Source organism: Jatropha curcas, chromosome 11, assembly GCF_041381405.1.
Source record: "Jatropha curcas cultivar XTBG-Jc1 chromosome 11, XTBG_Jcur_1.0, whole genome shotgun sequence".
Classification (NCBI taxonomy): Eukaryota; Viridiplantae; Streptophyta; class Magnoliopsida; order Malpighiales; family Euphorbiaceae; genus Jatropha; species Jatropha curcas.
This window is the reverse complement of record NC_143161.1, coordinates 9,759,417-9,777,472: the sequence shown is the minus strand read 5'-3', so window position 1 is coordinate 9,777,472 and position 18,056 is coordinate 9,759,417.

The window sequence follows — 18,056 nt, the reverse complement described above, 5'->3', positions numbered from 1 at the left end:
TTTTTATGTTTGAGCTTGGCTTTAATAAGGCATTTGGCAATTATCACTTTAAGCACACGGCATCTCAACTGTCCAGGTAACTATTCAAATAACTTCTTTCCATCGTGCATATTGTGATAGTTACTAGCTTAATCTTTTCTGTTAACCATCTCGGATTAACTCTCAATACATTTACTTAGCTATTAATTAATTAATTAAAATAAATCATAAAATCAGAAGTTAAACTCATAATACAAAAGTAAGTAAAATATGGTATAAACATATTGTATTTTATTTACGGTTAGTAATTTGTTTCATTGTTAAATTATAATTCCTATTTCTCCTTGTTATACTAAAAAAAAATTATAATTCCTATTTTGTTTAGACCTTTTATAATTATTCCTACTTAGCTTAGTCTTTATTATTCCATAAATAGCCATCGAAAGATATTATAATTAAGTTTTTTAAATATAATTTCAGAGTTTTTTTCTTCAATTAAAGTTGAGTTGGCTTTATTTTATTCTATAGATGTATTTGGAATTAATTTTATTATTCAAGTTTTAGATATCATCTTTGTCACTACTCATCACCCGCCATTAGAACCTGGGTGGGTTTAAAACTGTCAATGCCCATTGCTATCTCAAACAGATGCTCACTAAGCCCATCTCGTTTCAATAAGTAACTCATATCAATAATTGACTGGGCCCACTTTCAATAGCGTGTATCTCAATACATATATCTCCAGTGGCGAAGCTACCTCGTTGAGAGGGTGGGCAATCTTAAAAAAATTCGTTAAAGAGCTTACTTTTTCTGGAATTGGACCCTGGTCGTTCAACAAAATAACACACTTCACCATTTTGCATCCCTAACTTATACATTCAAGTATTTGTCCCCCTGAATTTAAACCCTAGCTTCGCTCCTATCTATCTTAATTACAAAACTAACTAAATTACAATGATTTTCAATTTTAATAATCTCTATAAATATTCTTCAAAGCTCCTTCTACATGATCAATCGTAGAAAGGATCTACAATCTAGAAAAATAATTGAGACAAAGGTGAGCGCCTCAACTCAGTAAGTAGAGCTAGATAACTTTCTCACCCCACACAATCGCACGAGATGATGATTTCTACGCAATATTCTTTAACCCTTAGATGACCACATCCCATTTCCAATGGCAAGCAGGAACATTCACATGTAGTGGCCATCAACTATTTACATCATTGGATGATCTAATCCACTAGAATCACTTCTGAAAGTCAAGCCATCTAACGGGAACTTTAATTCCTGCCGCTTCCAGACTTTCATAACTAAGGTGAAGCCACCTGTCAGGGTATTCAACCTGTGTCGCTTCTAGGCCTCATATTTCTAGTGATTTTGTTTCATCCCAAACCATCCAACTATGACACAACCAATAGCATAACTATACAACTTCAAATCAAAATGCATTAATCATCATTTGAACCATATATTTATATATACAAACTCGCACAAACACACAATATATCAATGGCACTATGCTTCATGTATGCATGGAATCATAATTATCCGTGTATGCATGAATGCCAAGTAGGCAATCAATTTATCTAACACTACTCACAATTATTTATAATTCTTAATAAAAAAATCTTTATGTTTTATCCTTTACCAGCTATCGACATGGCAAATTCAAAATCTATATACAAGCATTTAGGAAACAAATTCTAAATGAGAACTTCTAACTTGTGGAATTAAAACCTCATTTAATGGTTGCTCATAATTACTATAATTATTATTCTAATTTATTGACTTGACGTATTATAATTTTTTGATTTACTTATTTATTGTAATTTAATATCATTACTTATGTTATCATCCAAACTTAATGATAATGATAATCTTTTTTAGTAACTAGTTTCCTTTGAGGATGTGAAAAATCTATTTACTTATGGGCATTTTGCCGCAACATCTCCCTTAAAAACTAGACTAACTTTCTATTTAAATATCATAATAAATCAACATATCAGCTCATCCATCGGGAAAATCAATACCAATCATATCTCACCCTCCATTTTGCCCATCTTCAGCACAATCTATAATCAATTCATTTCTTAATCCAATATTCGATTTAAACAATAACCAAGTCATCCACGGTCTTTTATCAGTTGTTAACTAAAGTTCGTAACAAATGATGCATGTCTCATAGTAAATCATAAACCCAAACTTTGATATCAAATCCATCATATCATTTCAATTATTAAATATACAATTATATCTACAAGTCAAATAGCTAATGCTTAAGATAACATCTACAAGTCAAATAGCTAATGCTTAAGATAATTATTAAATATACAATTACATCTACAAGTCAAATAGCTAATCTCCTTAAATCATTTAACCAATATTAAAACATCTACAAGTCAAATAGCTAATGCTTAAGATAACTAGTTAAATTTCCTCCTTTTTATCGATTCCTAGGTTAGTTAATTCCACCTAGCTAGTTTGAATCACCTGCAAGCTAACTAGTTATATCATACTAGCATTAAAGCAACCATAAAAGTATCGATTTTATCTGATTTTCAATATAAATAATATAATCCTAAAATCTTAAAACTTATAGAATTTGTTGTGAAAAACTCACGGGAATTTAATTTAGATTACATGATTGTGATTAGGTTGAAAAGAGGAACATTTTGTACTTTTGACTTCACCATAGGCTTGTAGGATCGCTACCACATGGTGGTTGAGAAAACGAACTACAACCAAATCTAGGATGAAACTTTGTTTGAGACAAATACATGCCAATTACAGACCTACCGATTTCTAAGCCTAGAAAGTATCTTACACGACCCAGATCTTTGATAGTATAATCTTGATGTAAGAACTATTTAACTTCAAAAATATGTGATTTTAAACGCCCAATAATAAGAACATCGCCCACGTAAACTATGAGATTAAAACGATTATCATCAGTATCCTTAGTAAACAAGCAATGATCTATAAAAGATTAAGTAAAACCATAAGTGAGCAAGAAAGCAGTGAATTCCTTGTTCCACTGTCTTCGTGCTTGCTTAAGGCTATATAGGGAATGGTTTAGCTTATAGACTTGTCCCATAAGGCTCTTAGTATAACCTTCTAGTGGTAGCATGTAGATATCCTCATCAAGAGGCCTATGTAAATAGGCAATAGTAATAAAATTTATAAATAACAATTGTGTTAGCTAAATGGTCAATTTTATCTTGAGATTTTGATGATTTTGTAAAACAAATAAATTTAATATTCTTGTATGTGCTAAAGTTATTTTATGCAGATTTTTAATATGGGAGTTGCTGAAGAAATCAAGCTCCTACAATCCAAGATTCTTTGAAGATCTTGAAGATTTTTGAAGATCTTTTAGTGGTTAGTCTCTTATGAAATATTGTAGGATAGAGAGAATATTCCTTTATAAGCACAAAAATATTTTTCTCTCTCTCAAAATCATTTTTAAGATATTTTTTGCCTTAAAACCAAAAGTCAAATCTTTGCTCTTTTAATTTCACTTGCCTAAATGAAAAATATCTTGGCAAAAATAATTTTTGGCAACAAATAAATGAGTACATTAAAGATTCATGTGCATCATCTATTTTTGGAACGTCAAAGACACTCGTTAAAGCTAAAGATCAACGTCTTTTATAAACAGTATTTTTATTCCTTTTATAAAAATGTTTTTCCTTTTTCGAAAATGTGTGATTTTTGCAAGAGTAAGAGTCCATTGATTAAAAGTTTTAAATGTCTCAAAACTCTCTCTTCAACCCCCCCCCCTTTATTTCTTTTCATCTATTTGCTTCAAGAGATATTTTTTAAGAGAAAAGAAAACTAGTAACAACTATTTCTGAAGAACAGTTTTGAACTTTATTTCTATTTTCAAAATCTGTTTTATGTTCTCCTGTGCTTCTAATTGTGTTTCTCTCTGTCTATATAGATTTTTGTAATATGTTGTCGACTAGAGGCTTTTAAATGAAAAACTTTTGTGAGACAGCTTAAGTGAAAAACTATGTAGTAAAATGTTTTCAAGTGACCTTCTCCTTATGTGAGATTCTAATGTCTTGATGTGAGTTTTTTGTTCTCTGCAAAACAGAAAGAGTATAGGTTCACTAGAACCTTTAGAAATCTAGTGGGACAAAGGTTAGATCTAGGTCTTGATCTATTTTCTTGTAAAGTTGGTTTGTCTTTTACCATTGAAAAGAGATAACATAGTGAAAGATCTCAAGATGAGTCTTGGGAGTGGATGTAGGGAAGTTAGTGCCGAACCACTATAAATCTCTATGGTTATCTTCTTTCATTTTCTAAAGTGTTGCTTAATTATATTCTGTTTACACAACTGTTAATCTTTTCAAAAATGCAAAGTTGTTTGAGTTTCTAATTCTAAACGTGAATAAAATTTATCTCTGTGGAACATTAAAACTCTTAATTTCTGTATTGTGATTATACCAAGTTCTAATATGTCCTTTTATATTCCGTTAAATCACAATCTGAGTTTTAATCAGTTTTCTAATCTTGCATAAGTTTTGTGAAGTAGTTCTAAATACAATAACTATTCTTCACAGAGTCTTTCTAATCTTGCAACAGCTTTGTGAGAAAGTTCTAAACTTAATAACTAACTCTCACAAATGCTTTCTATTTCCGCTGTAATAGAATTCTGATCTGTGTTTTGAAAGTCAAATTTTTAGAAAATTCAATTCACCTCCCTCTTAGGTTGTGCCATACATAAACAGGACCCACAAATTGTATTTGATTAAGAGAATTTGAGAGATTATAATGTATCTTTTTTTGAGTTTAGGTACAAGTACAAAGAACTAAATGCCAAGCGAGAATCTCGAAACTTAATACCGAACTCTCGGGCTTTAATTAGATAATGAATGAGCCTTCACCGAACATTATTTATTTTAAAATGGTTAAGTAACGCTCGGTCAATTCTTCAATAATGTTACTATCAATAGGCATTATTGATGTCTAATTAGTGAAGAGGTCATGATTTTGCTACAATTAAGGCCAATAGAACTCTCATACTAACTAATTTTGAAACAAGGGAAAAGTTTTCAATATAGTCCAAGCCTGAAAGTTGATTATAACCTTTGACTACCACACCAGCTTTGTATCTATCAGTTGTTTCATCTGGTTTATATTTAATTCTATAAACTCACTTATGTCCTATAGCCTTTTTACCCTTAGGTAAATCAGTTATATCCCATATGTCATTTGCTTCTAAGGCATCTAACTCAACTTGCACAAGTTGTAACAATTTGTCATCCTTTTCTGCGCGAGTAAAAGATTTCGGTTCATAGATTTTAGACAACTTATGTTGGAAAGCTAAGTAGGAAGTAGAATATGATAAGAAAAGTTCAGGATACTGACCTTTGTTATTTTCAGATGATGAACCATAACTATAGGAAGAGGTTAAAGCTACAAAATCCGATAGCCAGAAAGTTTTATTTCTAGACCGAGTACTTTTCCTTACAGCAATATCTGGTTAAGATGGTTCAGGTAAGATAATTTATTGATTGCTAGAAGGGTATGGTTATTTTTTGGACTGCCTGTTGTGGTATTTGGTGATTATTAATTAGGAAATTGAATAGGTGGTGTATGTGTGTTTATTGTGGTGTTGAATGGGACTGAAGGTGAGATTGAAGTGTTTTTTGTGCTGATATAATATGGTGTTGGGCATTGGGATGAATATTGGAAATTCTCATTAATGCATATAGGTACTAGAGGTAGATTTTTGGTTATGAAATGGAAATATGTTCTTTGAAACTGATATCACTAGAATGAAGTTTTCTTTAGATGACAAATCATACAACCAATATCCCTTTTGTGGGGTATAACCGAGTAAATTGTAGGGACAACTCTTGCATCAAACTTAGTTTTTGCAGGTTTGACATTGTCTGCAAAATACAAGCATCCTAATTCTAAAATAGGTAAGGTTAGGAGCTTTATTTTATAAAATCTCATATGGTGATTGGCATTTTAAGATTTCAGTGGAAACCCTTTTTATAATATGTGTAGTTGATAGTAGAATTTTAAACCAAAAGATTTTCGGTAGTTTATATTGTAGCATAAGGGCTCTACCTATTTGCAATAGGAATTTATGTTTTCTTCCTACTCTGACATTTTGTTGAGGGGAATAAGGACAGGATAACTATTGCATAATCCCTTTTTGAGTAAAAACTTTTTGAAATTGTTTGTTTACAAATTTTGTCTCATTGTCTGTTATGAATTTCTTGATATTGAGTTTGAAATCGGTTGGCTATCACGTTAATGTAATATCTAGAACCTCAAACACTTGTGTTTTATCTCCAGTCATGTAGATCCAAGTATACCTAATGTGGTCATCTACTAGGGCAACCATATTTTTTGCACCTGTTAATGATTTAACTGAGTAGGAACCTTACATACTTGCATGTATTAGATAAAATTTGCATGTGCATGGCTAGTACTGGAAGGGTAATCTTTGTTGTTTGGATTAAGGGCAAATGAAACAATCATCAAATTCAACACATGCATTCAATATTTATGGTATATATCTCAATATGTGATTTGAAATGTGTGCTAATCTAGCATGCTAAAGCATTCCCATATACTTAATAGATTATCACAAGTAATAGTGGCATTATATGTAGTGTTTGGACAAAATGATATATTGTTTAAGAGATATAGACTTCCTTCGACCTTTCTTATAGCAAGAATCTCATCATTCTACATATCCTAGAGTAAGCAGTGGTAAGTTTTGGTTTTGACTGAGACCTTACATTTTTTTGGCTAAGGTATTTACTGAAATCAAGTTACATTTTAAAACTGGGAACAAGTAGAACATCATGTAATATTAAACTTTCATGTAGTTTAATTGTGCCTGCATAAGTAATTGTTTTGAAAGAGCCATCAGATAGGTTGACAAATCTAGGTATGGATAGTTTGTATAGGTAATTAAAAAGGTTGTTACTGTGAGTAATTAAAATACATCTGTTTGTATTTTAGTAAAATCGTTCTAACTAACTTGTATAATTGTGTGTGTGCTGGCTTAGATAACTTAGTTGTGGGCTTCTTCCATGTCGTCGAATCTTTATGGTGGGGTTTTGTATTTTCTTAAGCCCAATATTTTGTTTGCAACACATTAACCCTAGTCTTCTTTGAAACCTCAGCAACGCATGAAACCCTAGCTCTGCTTTCGTCCCTTAGCTTGTTCAAGTTTGCTGGATAAGGACTCAGACTCAATCAAGCCAGGGTAAATACAAGCTTTGTAAAAGGGGTTGTCGGCCCCATGCACCAAATACATTATTTTTTAACCTCTTAACTATTTGGGCTGTGTTCACCATGGACGAAGTACCTTGCTTTCACACTCAGAAAGATAGTGAGAAGAATAATTATTAGCTGTTAATTAAAAATTTAATTGTCAAGAAATGAGAGTTGTTAGAATTAAAACTTCTAATATTTAAAAAATACGAAAAAAGTCAAATTAGTAGACTGCTAGCTAAAATAATATATTATTTTTATTGTACTACTTCAGAGATATTATCTTTAACTATTTATAAAAAAAAAAAAATGCATGTTCTTGATTAAATTTGTTTTGCTTCCCTAGTGATTCCATGTTGGGTGGTTGGGACTAAATAGTGGAAGGAAGCTTCTAGGCAGATAGTATATTCATGTATACTTGCACTTCTTAATATTGTTTATTCAATTATTATATTTTAATTTTTCTAATATTTTTTTAAAAAAAAACATGCATTTACAATTATAAAAAGTTAATTAGGTCTTAGATTTTTTTTTTTTTTTTTTTTTTTTACAAAAATATGAAATTCGTATCCAGATTTGTGCCCCCACAATGATTACAAATTTCCATAAGGATTCATTTGTTTTAAAATAATAATTAAGTTGCTAATTAATTATGAAGTTAGTGTTACCGTGGCTTGTAATTAAGTCCCCAAATGTTAAAATATTTATGATTTAGGTGATGGGTGAGGGCCATGAAATCTTTCAAATGTCTTATTCAGCATTATATATATGTATATATGTATTTAAGGATTCTTTTTCACATTTTTTATTTATTAATTCTTATCTTCCAATCTTTGTTCTTCTTTTACTGATAGTAAGATATTATCAGGAATTAATTTTTGAGCATCTTATGAAATCGACTTTTTTAGATTGAAAATTATTCATATTTGCCAACATAAAAAATTCTTATTTATAACATTTTTATTGTCAACTAGGCTTGGCCACGGTTCCGGAACCGGCGGTTACTGTTCCGGAAAAACTGGAACCGGAACCGAACCGAAAAGGTCCGGTTCCGGTTCCGGTTTGGAACCGTCCGGTTCCGGTTCCGGTTCCGATCCGGTTATAAAACCGACGGTTCCGATCGGTTTTCCTGCGAATCGCATAATTTTAAATTTTAAATTTTGAAGACCGGTTTAAAAAAAAAAATTATTTGAACATAAAAAATTAAAAAATACACCTAAAAAATTAAAAAATACTTCAATTAAATTTATTTTTTTTAAAGACTTGAACATAATTATTTTTTTTAAAAAAAATTTTCAACTGAATTTATTTTTTGTTTAAAAAAGTTTGAACATAATTTTAAATTTTGAAGACCGGTTTAAAAAAAAAAATATTTGAACATAAAAAATTAAAAGATACACCTAAAAAATTAAAAAAATACTTCAATTAAATTTATTCTTTTAAAAACTTAAACAAATTTCACAACAAAATTTAAAAAAAAAAAAAAACCTGACAGTTTGGCTAGAACCGCCGGTTCGAACCGGTTCGAACCGGCGGTTCTAACCGGCCGGAGAACAGGCTGTTCCAGTCCGGTTCCGACCGGTTCTCTGGAACCGCCGGTTCCGGTTCCAGAAAATTTGGAACCGGAACCGAACCGGAATTTTCCGGTTCCGGTTCCGGTTCGGCCCGGTTCCGGTTCTCACCGGTTCCGGTTACGGTTCCGGACCGGTTCGAACCGACGGTTCCGGTTCCCGGAACCGTAATATGGCCATCTCTATTGTCAACTGAGTAAGTCTTTATTGTTTCTCTTCTAACATTTTTAATCTATTATAAAATAATCTTCAATTCATTGAATTTTTCAATGTACAAAATAAAATACTACTCTGGAACTGTATATTTTAAGGACTATATATGTCTGTGTGCGTTTGATTTTTTTTTTTTTTTTTTTTTTTTTTTTTTGTTTTACATTGGAGTTTGGAGATAGTCAATTATGTCTAGTTTTACCTTCTTTTTTTTCTTTCCCTCTTGAACTAGAGAGATTTGTAGAGGGATTCGCTGATTGTAAATCCCTAATATTAATTTAGCTTTTCCTTATAAATTTGTGCGGGTTACTTACTTAGATTTCGTCTATCTGTTGGGCAGGGATCATATGTTAATGAAAAGTAATTTTTTTTACTATTAAAACGAGATATTTCTAATCATTCGCTAACAAAAAAATACAATAAAAATAATTTTTAAAATTCTTTATTTTAATTGGTTTGATTCGTATATAGACAGGGTGACCGTAGTTTTGGAACAACCGGTTTTAATTTCAAAACTGACGATTCTGGTTCCAAAACTGAACTAAAAATTGACATTTCTGATTTTGGTTATTTGACGGTTCTGAACGATTCTTTGATCGATTTTTCAGGTAGTTGCATAATCTTGAAACCAAAAAATCTAACATACATAAATACCCTTAACGTAACTAGACGTTGTATAGTAGTTTATAGTTGTTAGAAAGGTTAATTTGGTGATTTTGATAAAAAAAATTTTAAAAAATAAAAAAATAGTAAAAAAAAATCAATAGGAACCGTCGATTCTAATTGGTTATCAAAACCTTCAATGTCGATTGGTTCTTGAAACCATCGGTTCATAGTTCTAAAAAACTTAGAACCGAAACTGAACCGCAACCTTCCAGTTTTGATTCTAGTTCAACACGATTCCGGTTTCGATTCCAACTAGTTTTAGAAATCGAAATACAGCCACTCCTGTGTATAGGCACATAGACCAAATCTAATCAAGTCGAATCATTTTATTTTCTTTAATACTCGCTCCGTTTCTAAATATATGATACATTTAAGTTTTCATATTTCTTTAAAAAATCATTCAAATTTGTTTAAGTTATAATAATTATTGAGTGAATTGACTATACTATCATTAATTGTCTAAGTTATAATAAATTATTAAGTAAGTGAAACAATCACTATTGATCATATATAGAAATAAAAATGAAAAAAAAAATTATTACTTATGTAATCCTCAAATCATATACTACTTTTGTTCCATAATACTTGTTACATTTAGAATTTCACGTCTCATAAGAAAACTATTAAATTTGTCTAAATTATTTAATAAATTGAGTATATTATCCTTAATTTAATAGTAATTCTCTAAGAAAACCATTAAATTGAAGTAATAATTATTGGTCATATACAAAGGGTAAATATGAAAAAAAAAATTTACTCCTTGGAACCATAAATATAACAAGTACTTTAGAATAAATTATTTTATCAAATATGATGAGTATGATGGAACGGAAGTAGCATTTTCTGAAATGTTAACAAATATTTGGGAAGGATTAATTTGTAAATCCATTAAGAAAAAGTGTACTATGACTCGAACCTCAATCATGACCGATCATAGGATTTGGGTCAACTTAGCACTTCTTATCACAAGCCTAAGAAAATTAAAAATAATAAGTCCTTAAGAGATACATTTACCTGCAACTAGATCAAAATTTACCACTTGTCAATATTAACAAAAGCAACACAAAATTTACCACTTCATGTAAGGATTGTAACCTATGAAAGTATTGAAGTCATATATTAATGTAGTTATTTGTATATAATGTTAATTTTTATATATTGTCCAATTTAATAAACATAGCTTAGAGCAAAACTCATTTCCCCTCATATTTTGTTTAGAAGATGTTTTGTTGCTGGAATCTCACGAGAAAATGAGTTGAAAAAGTTGGATTCTAATATTTGGTTCGTATTTTCTCGGAAAAATTAAAATTTATGACTGTCTATACCTCATTCCTAATTTCTATATATGTAGAATAATATTTTTCCGTCTCAAAAGGTGGGAAAATTATTCAAGTAGAAAATAAAACATTTCAAATTAGATAATAACTTTTATTTTCACAATTATTCTGTTTTACCAATAGTTTAGATCCAATCAGGAGAAGGAAACTCTTATTATCATTAACACAATAATTTAACTTTGCTATAATACTTTCTTGGAATTCTAATTTCTAGAGTAATTTTTCATAAAAAAAAAAAAAAAAAAAAAAAAAAAAAAAAAAAATTGAATTCCATTAGCCAAACACAGCCTTAGGGTAAAGCAACTTATAGAAAAGGCCGGCCCATCAGAAGTGTGGTTTGTTTGTGAACGAAGTTATTGGATATGGATGAAATAGGCCCAAAAAATTCTGTTTGAGCCATGATTTTAGGCCTTAGGAGGTTTCTAACTCTGAATTGGAAATTAAAATTGTGGGCATCTCATGAATGATGAACCCATGTGAAAACATGTTGTAAATTTGGGAAGCCTATTGGGATTGTTTCTATTTTATTTTGAGAATAATTATTATATTCTTTTCTATTGTATTATTTTTTTAGTTTATTTGTTACCGATAAAAAGGAGCATTGATAAGATATTATGTGTTCTTAATAACATTGCTCAAATAATTTTTTTTTTTTTAAATTATTGAGGAAGAGATTCAAACTTAGATTTATGTTGAAATATTATATACACTTATATTACTTTAAAAATAATATTACTCACCGCTGAATTTTGTTATTTTAACTTTTTATATATAAAACACTTCAACTTATAAAATTATATCTATTAAATATTTTAATTTTCAAATTTATTTTATTAAATATTTTAACTTGTAAAATTAAATCAATTAAACACTCGTTAAAAAGTGAAATTTATAAAAATTATTATTCCAAAATTCATGCTAACTACATGTCAAGTCGATATTTTACAGATAAAAGTTAAAACTCTAAAAAGTATTGATTTTAGTATCGAAAAGTGTGTAATATCACCAACATTTACAAATTCAAGTACATAATAGATTATCCGCAAAGTTCAGAGGTGAATTTATATATTGTCTTTTTTTTTTAATTCATTGGAGGTATTTATGGACCAAAATAACACAGTCGGGTAATTCTCCCCTTGGCTCCTCACATAAGTGAAAAAATCAATCAGACCACCACCCGATTGGCAATAATAAACATATTCTTGTGATTAAAACTAAATTTAATTGCATTATAAAACTACAAGAAACTAGCCACTTTAATATTCTTATCTAACACAACCGTTGTACTGTAAACATCATATTGTCCTTTTCAATTTTTACATATGTTGGTAGATATATTGATATCGGTTGTTTTAGTACAAGGCTTTACAGGTCACTTTCTGGAACAACTGTGGAGGATCAGTTTTTGGTCTAGCTTGCTAAAAAGTTTCCAAACTTTAATGTCAAAAACTCTCATCTCTCTGTATCCGCAAGTCTTGTGCTAAGGTCCTTAATTTGATTTGATTTGATTTAACTTATTGGAATAGAAGTATACGCTTCCATCCGTTTAAAGAGAATATATGGATAATTATAAATGAGTTTGAGATGGGTATAGATAATAAAATTACTACCCATAACGGAAGGTAGGATACGGGTATATATTTTTAGATACCCGCTATATTAAACGGGTTTGACAGTGGATATCCGCAGATATCATATCTATTATTAAGATAAATTTTATTTTAAATAAATTCAAATTTAGATAGTTTAAAATTCGTGATTCCCTACATATATAAGGGTATTTTTAAATGGATTTTAGATATATAATTCAACGAGTTCAGATATGTGTACTTCACTAGATATTTAAATGAGTTATGCAAGTTTAGATAATTTAAAATTCGCAGATACTCCCCTCGCTTCTAACCCTAGATATTTTGTAAAATTTTTAGATGCTACTGTGATCTCTTACCTCAAGAAATTCTACTTAAACTATTTTCCTCATGCTCTAGTTTAAATTGTACTATTTTCTTTGAATTTCAGTCATAATCTCTTTGAAACATTGAGCTTCTAGTGATGTATTTGAAACAATGAGCTTCTAGTCAGTTCTGAGCATACTGGGATCTTATTGATTTGAATTTAGCTCTCAGTTACATTAAAGTTTTTCTTGGACCATATTAATAAAATTTTTAAAAAATTATTTGCTGATAAAGAAAATATTCTTATCTAACAACTTAATTAAAATATCCAACTTGAACTTGAAATGACATTTAGCTCTCGGTTGCATTAAATTTTTCCTGAACCATATTAATAAAAAAAAAAACAATTATTTGCTGATAAAGAAAATATTCTTATCTAACAACCTAATTAAAACACCTAAATTGAACTAGAAATGGCTAAATTATAACAGAAATTAAATTAGTGAATTTGTGATTTGATTCACACAATATTTATTAAAATTATATTAATGTTTCTCTCTTTTTTTAATGTATTTAATACTTAGTTCTCATGTGTAAAATGACAATTTTTTTCTTTTACTTTTCATTTTTAAATTTTGCCCTTAAAAATTCTCATCTAAGATAAAAATAAGGGGTTGAAACAATTTTTTTTTTTTTGACATTTAATATTGGTCATTTATTATTAAGAGAAAAAACGAGTAATACAAGTGGGAACAATATCCCAAGTTTGAAAACAAGCCCCATGAGGAACTGATTTAGCCAATACATGAGCTATATCATTTGCTTGTCTTTTTATCCAAGCCAAAATGACATTTGGCAATTGGACTAAAAGTAGCTTATATTCAGAAATAACTACTCCAAACTCAGACCAATCTTGGACAGAATTTCTCATAGCACAGTAAACCTGCAGACAATTGGTCTCAATCTGAATCTTCAGGCTGGAGATTGAATCTTCAGGCTGGAGTAGCTCGATATCAACCAAGATAGCACGGTTCTTGGGTTGAAACAATTTTTAGTTACTGATAAATTGAATTTATGAAAATTATTAAGGTTGGTGTTTTTGTGATGAGAGAGGCAATTCGCAATTGTCCTCCTCCTCTAAAAAGGTAGCTTTGTCACTGGCGGTACCTATGCTTTTGTAAAAGAGGACAATGATTGAGAGGATCCGAAAAGATGAGCAGAGCCGCAAAATGAAGGAAAAAATAGCATACAGAAAATGAGAGGAAGAGATAGGAATTAGGATGACTATTCAGAGAAGCAATTAGCATAAAGTGACTTTTTAATTATCGATATATTTTGTATATATGTTCTAAAACAACTTATATCAATATATATTATATATTGATAGGGTCCAAAAATCAAGGAAATAGAATTTTAGATAATTTATTTATATTCGTGATTTAATATTTTAATAAAAATTTATATATAAATATGAAAAAATTTTTAATTGAGTTTAAATATTAATTTTTAATAATATTTTTCTTATTTATTGAATTTTGTATACTAAAACGTGATTTTTTTTATTTTTAATATTAGATACAAATATTAGTCGTTATTGTAATAATTGCATTTAAATATTAGTCACTTAATATTATAATTTCATTGTAACATTAGGATCATAACTAAGTTTAAATATTAGTTTTTAAGACCGCTATTAGTTTATGAAATAGGTATTTCTCAACTTATAAGAATCTTTGAATGTAGAAAATGATTCTAAATCTTATGTTGAAAGATATTTTACACCTGGCTGATATAACATTTCTTTATAAAAATTTAATTTTATATTAAATTTTAATATATAATCATTGAATTTTATAAAATTTCGCATTCATATATATAGTTTTTTTATTATGTCTAATTTTACTATTAAAAATGCGATCTTTCATGGTCAAGAGTACTTTTTTGTACTCAGTTATAATTATAATATAAACTAATAAGCCAATGAAGTCTTAGCATGACACTTAAGGAAAAGATATTTTATGTTCGACATTAAACCTCATCCTCGTTTAATTTGTAACCTTAACAATAAGATATTTTATGTTCGGCATTAAACCTCATTCTCGTTTAATTTGTAACCTTAACAATAAAGAAATGATATGATCAAATATAGGATCATTTTATTGATTGAAAAATATTATATTTTTTATAAAATTAATAAATAAACGTTCAAATGAAATATAGAAAAATTAATTTGTATTTAATAAATGGTGGTGACATATTATGTCTCTATAGAGCAAACTATGCAATTAATCAGTGACATTCTTCCTTTGTAAAGTTCAAAGATATAGTAAATCTAAGGCTCGTTTAGTTCTAAACAATAACTTTTTGAAAAATATTTTTCACAATTTATTTTTTATTATATGATTAAAATATTAAAAATTATTTTAATATATTAAAAATATCATTTAAATAGTAAAACAAAAAAATCGATTCCAATACTAGGAGCCAAGCCAAAATTTTTGTATGGAAACTCAAATAAATTATTGATAGTTAAAGAAAATAAAATTTATTTAACAAAAAGAATAAAATTTGTGGTTGGTTTTTTTCCAGAAAAAATAAACATATATATCATAATATGGTAGGATAAAATTTCCATAACATGATTCTAATTTCTAAACAAGATCAGAGAAAATATCTCAATTAGGATTTTAATATATACTTATTTAACTTTGATGAAAAATAATTTTATTTTATTTTACGTTTAGTAATATCTATAACATGTATAATATCAATATCCGTCATTTAAATTATATTTGATTTATTATATATTTTTAATATAAATTTTTTTACGTTTGTCCAAACATTTATGTTAATATTAATATAATTATATATATAATAGTTCTTAAAAAAATTTTAGTTAAAGTAATTTTTTTGTTACACAATCAACTTACTAAATTAAATTTTATATTATACATTTTTAAATAATATTTTTTATTTTATTTATTATCCAATAAAAAATTTAGATTTAAATAGAAACTAATATAATGAATCAAATCAAATTACTTTTATTTTTAAATCAATAAAATTAAAATTTTAAAAATATTTTTGTTAATCTATAAATTTAATAAATATATTTTTGCTAACCTCAATATTTTCTTTCCTATTTCCATTTATATATATAGTAGATTATATATTTAAAATCTTATTACGTGGAATACATCTTGTGTTTTATTCACCAAATTTTGTATCGCGCTCAACATATCTTGTGGCTGCTTCAATATAACTGTGTCACGTTCCCAGATTTTTATACAGAGATTTTTGTTATTTCGTATTTTAATTAGAAATTTTTTGTATTTTTATTTTATTTATTTCTCATTTTATTTAGAATTATTATTTTCTTAATTTCTTATGCTAAATTGAGTGATATAGCTGACGGAATAGTATTTACTTCTCATTAGATTTAGGTTCGTAGTTTTACTCTTAATTAATTTAATACTTATAACTCTAAAAAAACTTTCAATATTCAGTATTATAAATCATTTTTTTATTATAAATTTGATAATTTTCTCGTCAATAAAGTTGTATTTGCTTCATATTATTCTAAGATTCTGGATTGAATCTTATTATTTGCAAATTTTAATTAAATTTTTTTTATTTTTAAGGAATAAATCGTGTGTTGATTCTTTACTATACTATTTACCATGCAATAATTGAAAAATCCCAAACTTTTCGGAAAAGGAAACAAATGAATAAATATATACGCAATCGCGGAATTAGGAGTGGCCAATAATATTAGCGCCCCTAATTTTAATTTTTTTTTAATTTATATTATAAAATATGTAAAATTTTAATTTTACTTATCTAATTTTTTCAATATCGCTCCCTGTAAATTTTAAATATTTTTTTTCACCATCTCTAATTAATTTTTTCTGATTTCGTGACTGTATATACAATCATTTCTTTTTTTAGAATAAATCATATCAACGGATGAGATAAACAAAGAAAGAACAAATGTCGAAACAGAGGATACGACCTCATCCAAAAGCTTCCGAAAAAAGGGAAAGATCTGATCCAAGAGAAATCCCGCTTCGCTTATTGAGCGCAGCTGATATGCGGCTAGGGCTAGGCGATCATATCATGCCATAAAAGACTTTTATATGTATAGAGAGATAGATCCCATAGAGATAGAATATGTTTCTATATTTTTATATAGAAACTATAATAATAAACTATTTAAATAAAGAATAAAAAAAACGGTTTCTGTAAAAGACAAGTCAAGCCAGCCTAAGTAGCCTATAATAATTATAAAGTATAATATAATTTAAATTATATAATAATAAAATGTATAATAGAAAGCACAAGTTAGTGGTGACCAAGAACTTAAATTGGAAGCAATGAGCAGACAGACATTCCATCCCAAGGAAACACTCTCTCCCAAAACACCATCTTAACCCTAATAAAATCTGGTCAAAGATAAATCATTTTCTCTAAAACTAATAAGATATTTATAAATGACAAACAAGTTCTAATTTTATGAACTTAAGCCAACCTTTGACATTTTATTATATTAATTTTATGTTCCATATATTGTTTTGCTAAAATATACGTGCTCACGACTCACATGGATATTATTAAAGAATTTGGCCACCTCAAGTTTATAATGGAATATAAATAATAATGATAATATAAATAAAATTTCAAATAACTTTCATTTACACATGGAAATAAAATTTAATAAATGAAGTTCATAGGATTCATATATAGTAAATAAACTTTTTAAATTTTATTTATTTGACCTAGATTTCATTTGCACAAAATTAATATGTTGTCATTCTTTTGACCTAGATTTCAATGTATATATATATATATATATATATATATATATATATATATATATATATAAAACAAAGTATGAGTTTCTTGGTTATTTTATTTTTTTTACTCTCTCTTTTCTGTAAATTTATTGACATTCTTTAGCTTATAATTGTGATGAATGGCGCAATGCAATATGTTTAAAAAGAAATAGAATTATAAGCTTAAGTGCCTTTCTAAAAGCTCCATATTGACCTTATCAAGAAAGTAAATGAAGTAAAGTTTCCCTTTTCACACAAAAGTTGACCTTATCATTACCTTCTCTATGCCCTACAATTTGTCTCCCAACATGAACGTGAAGC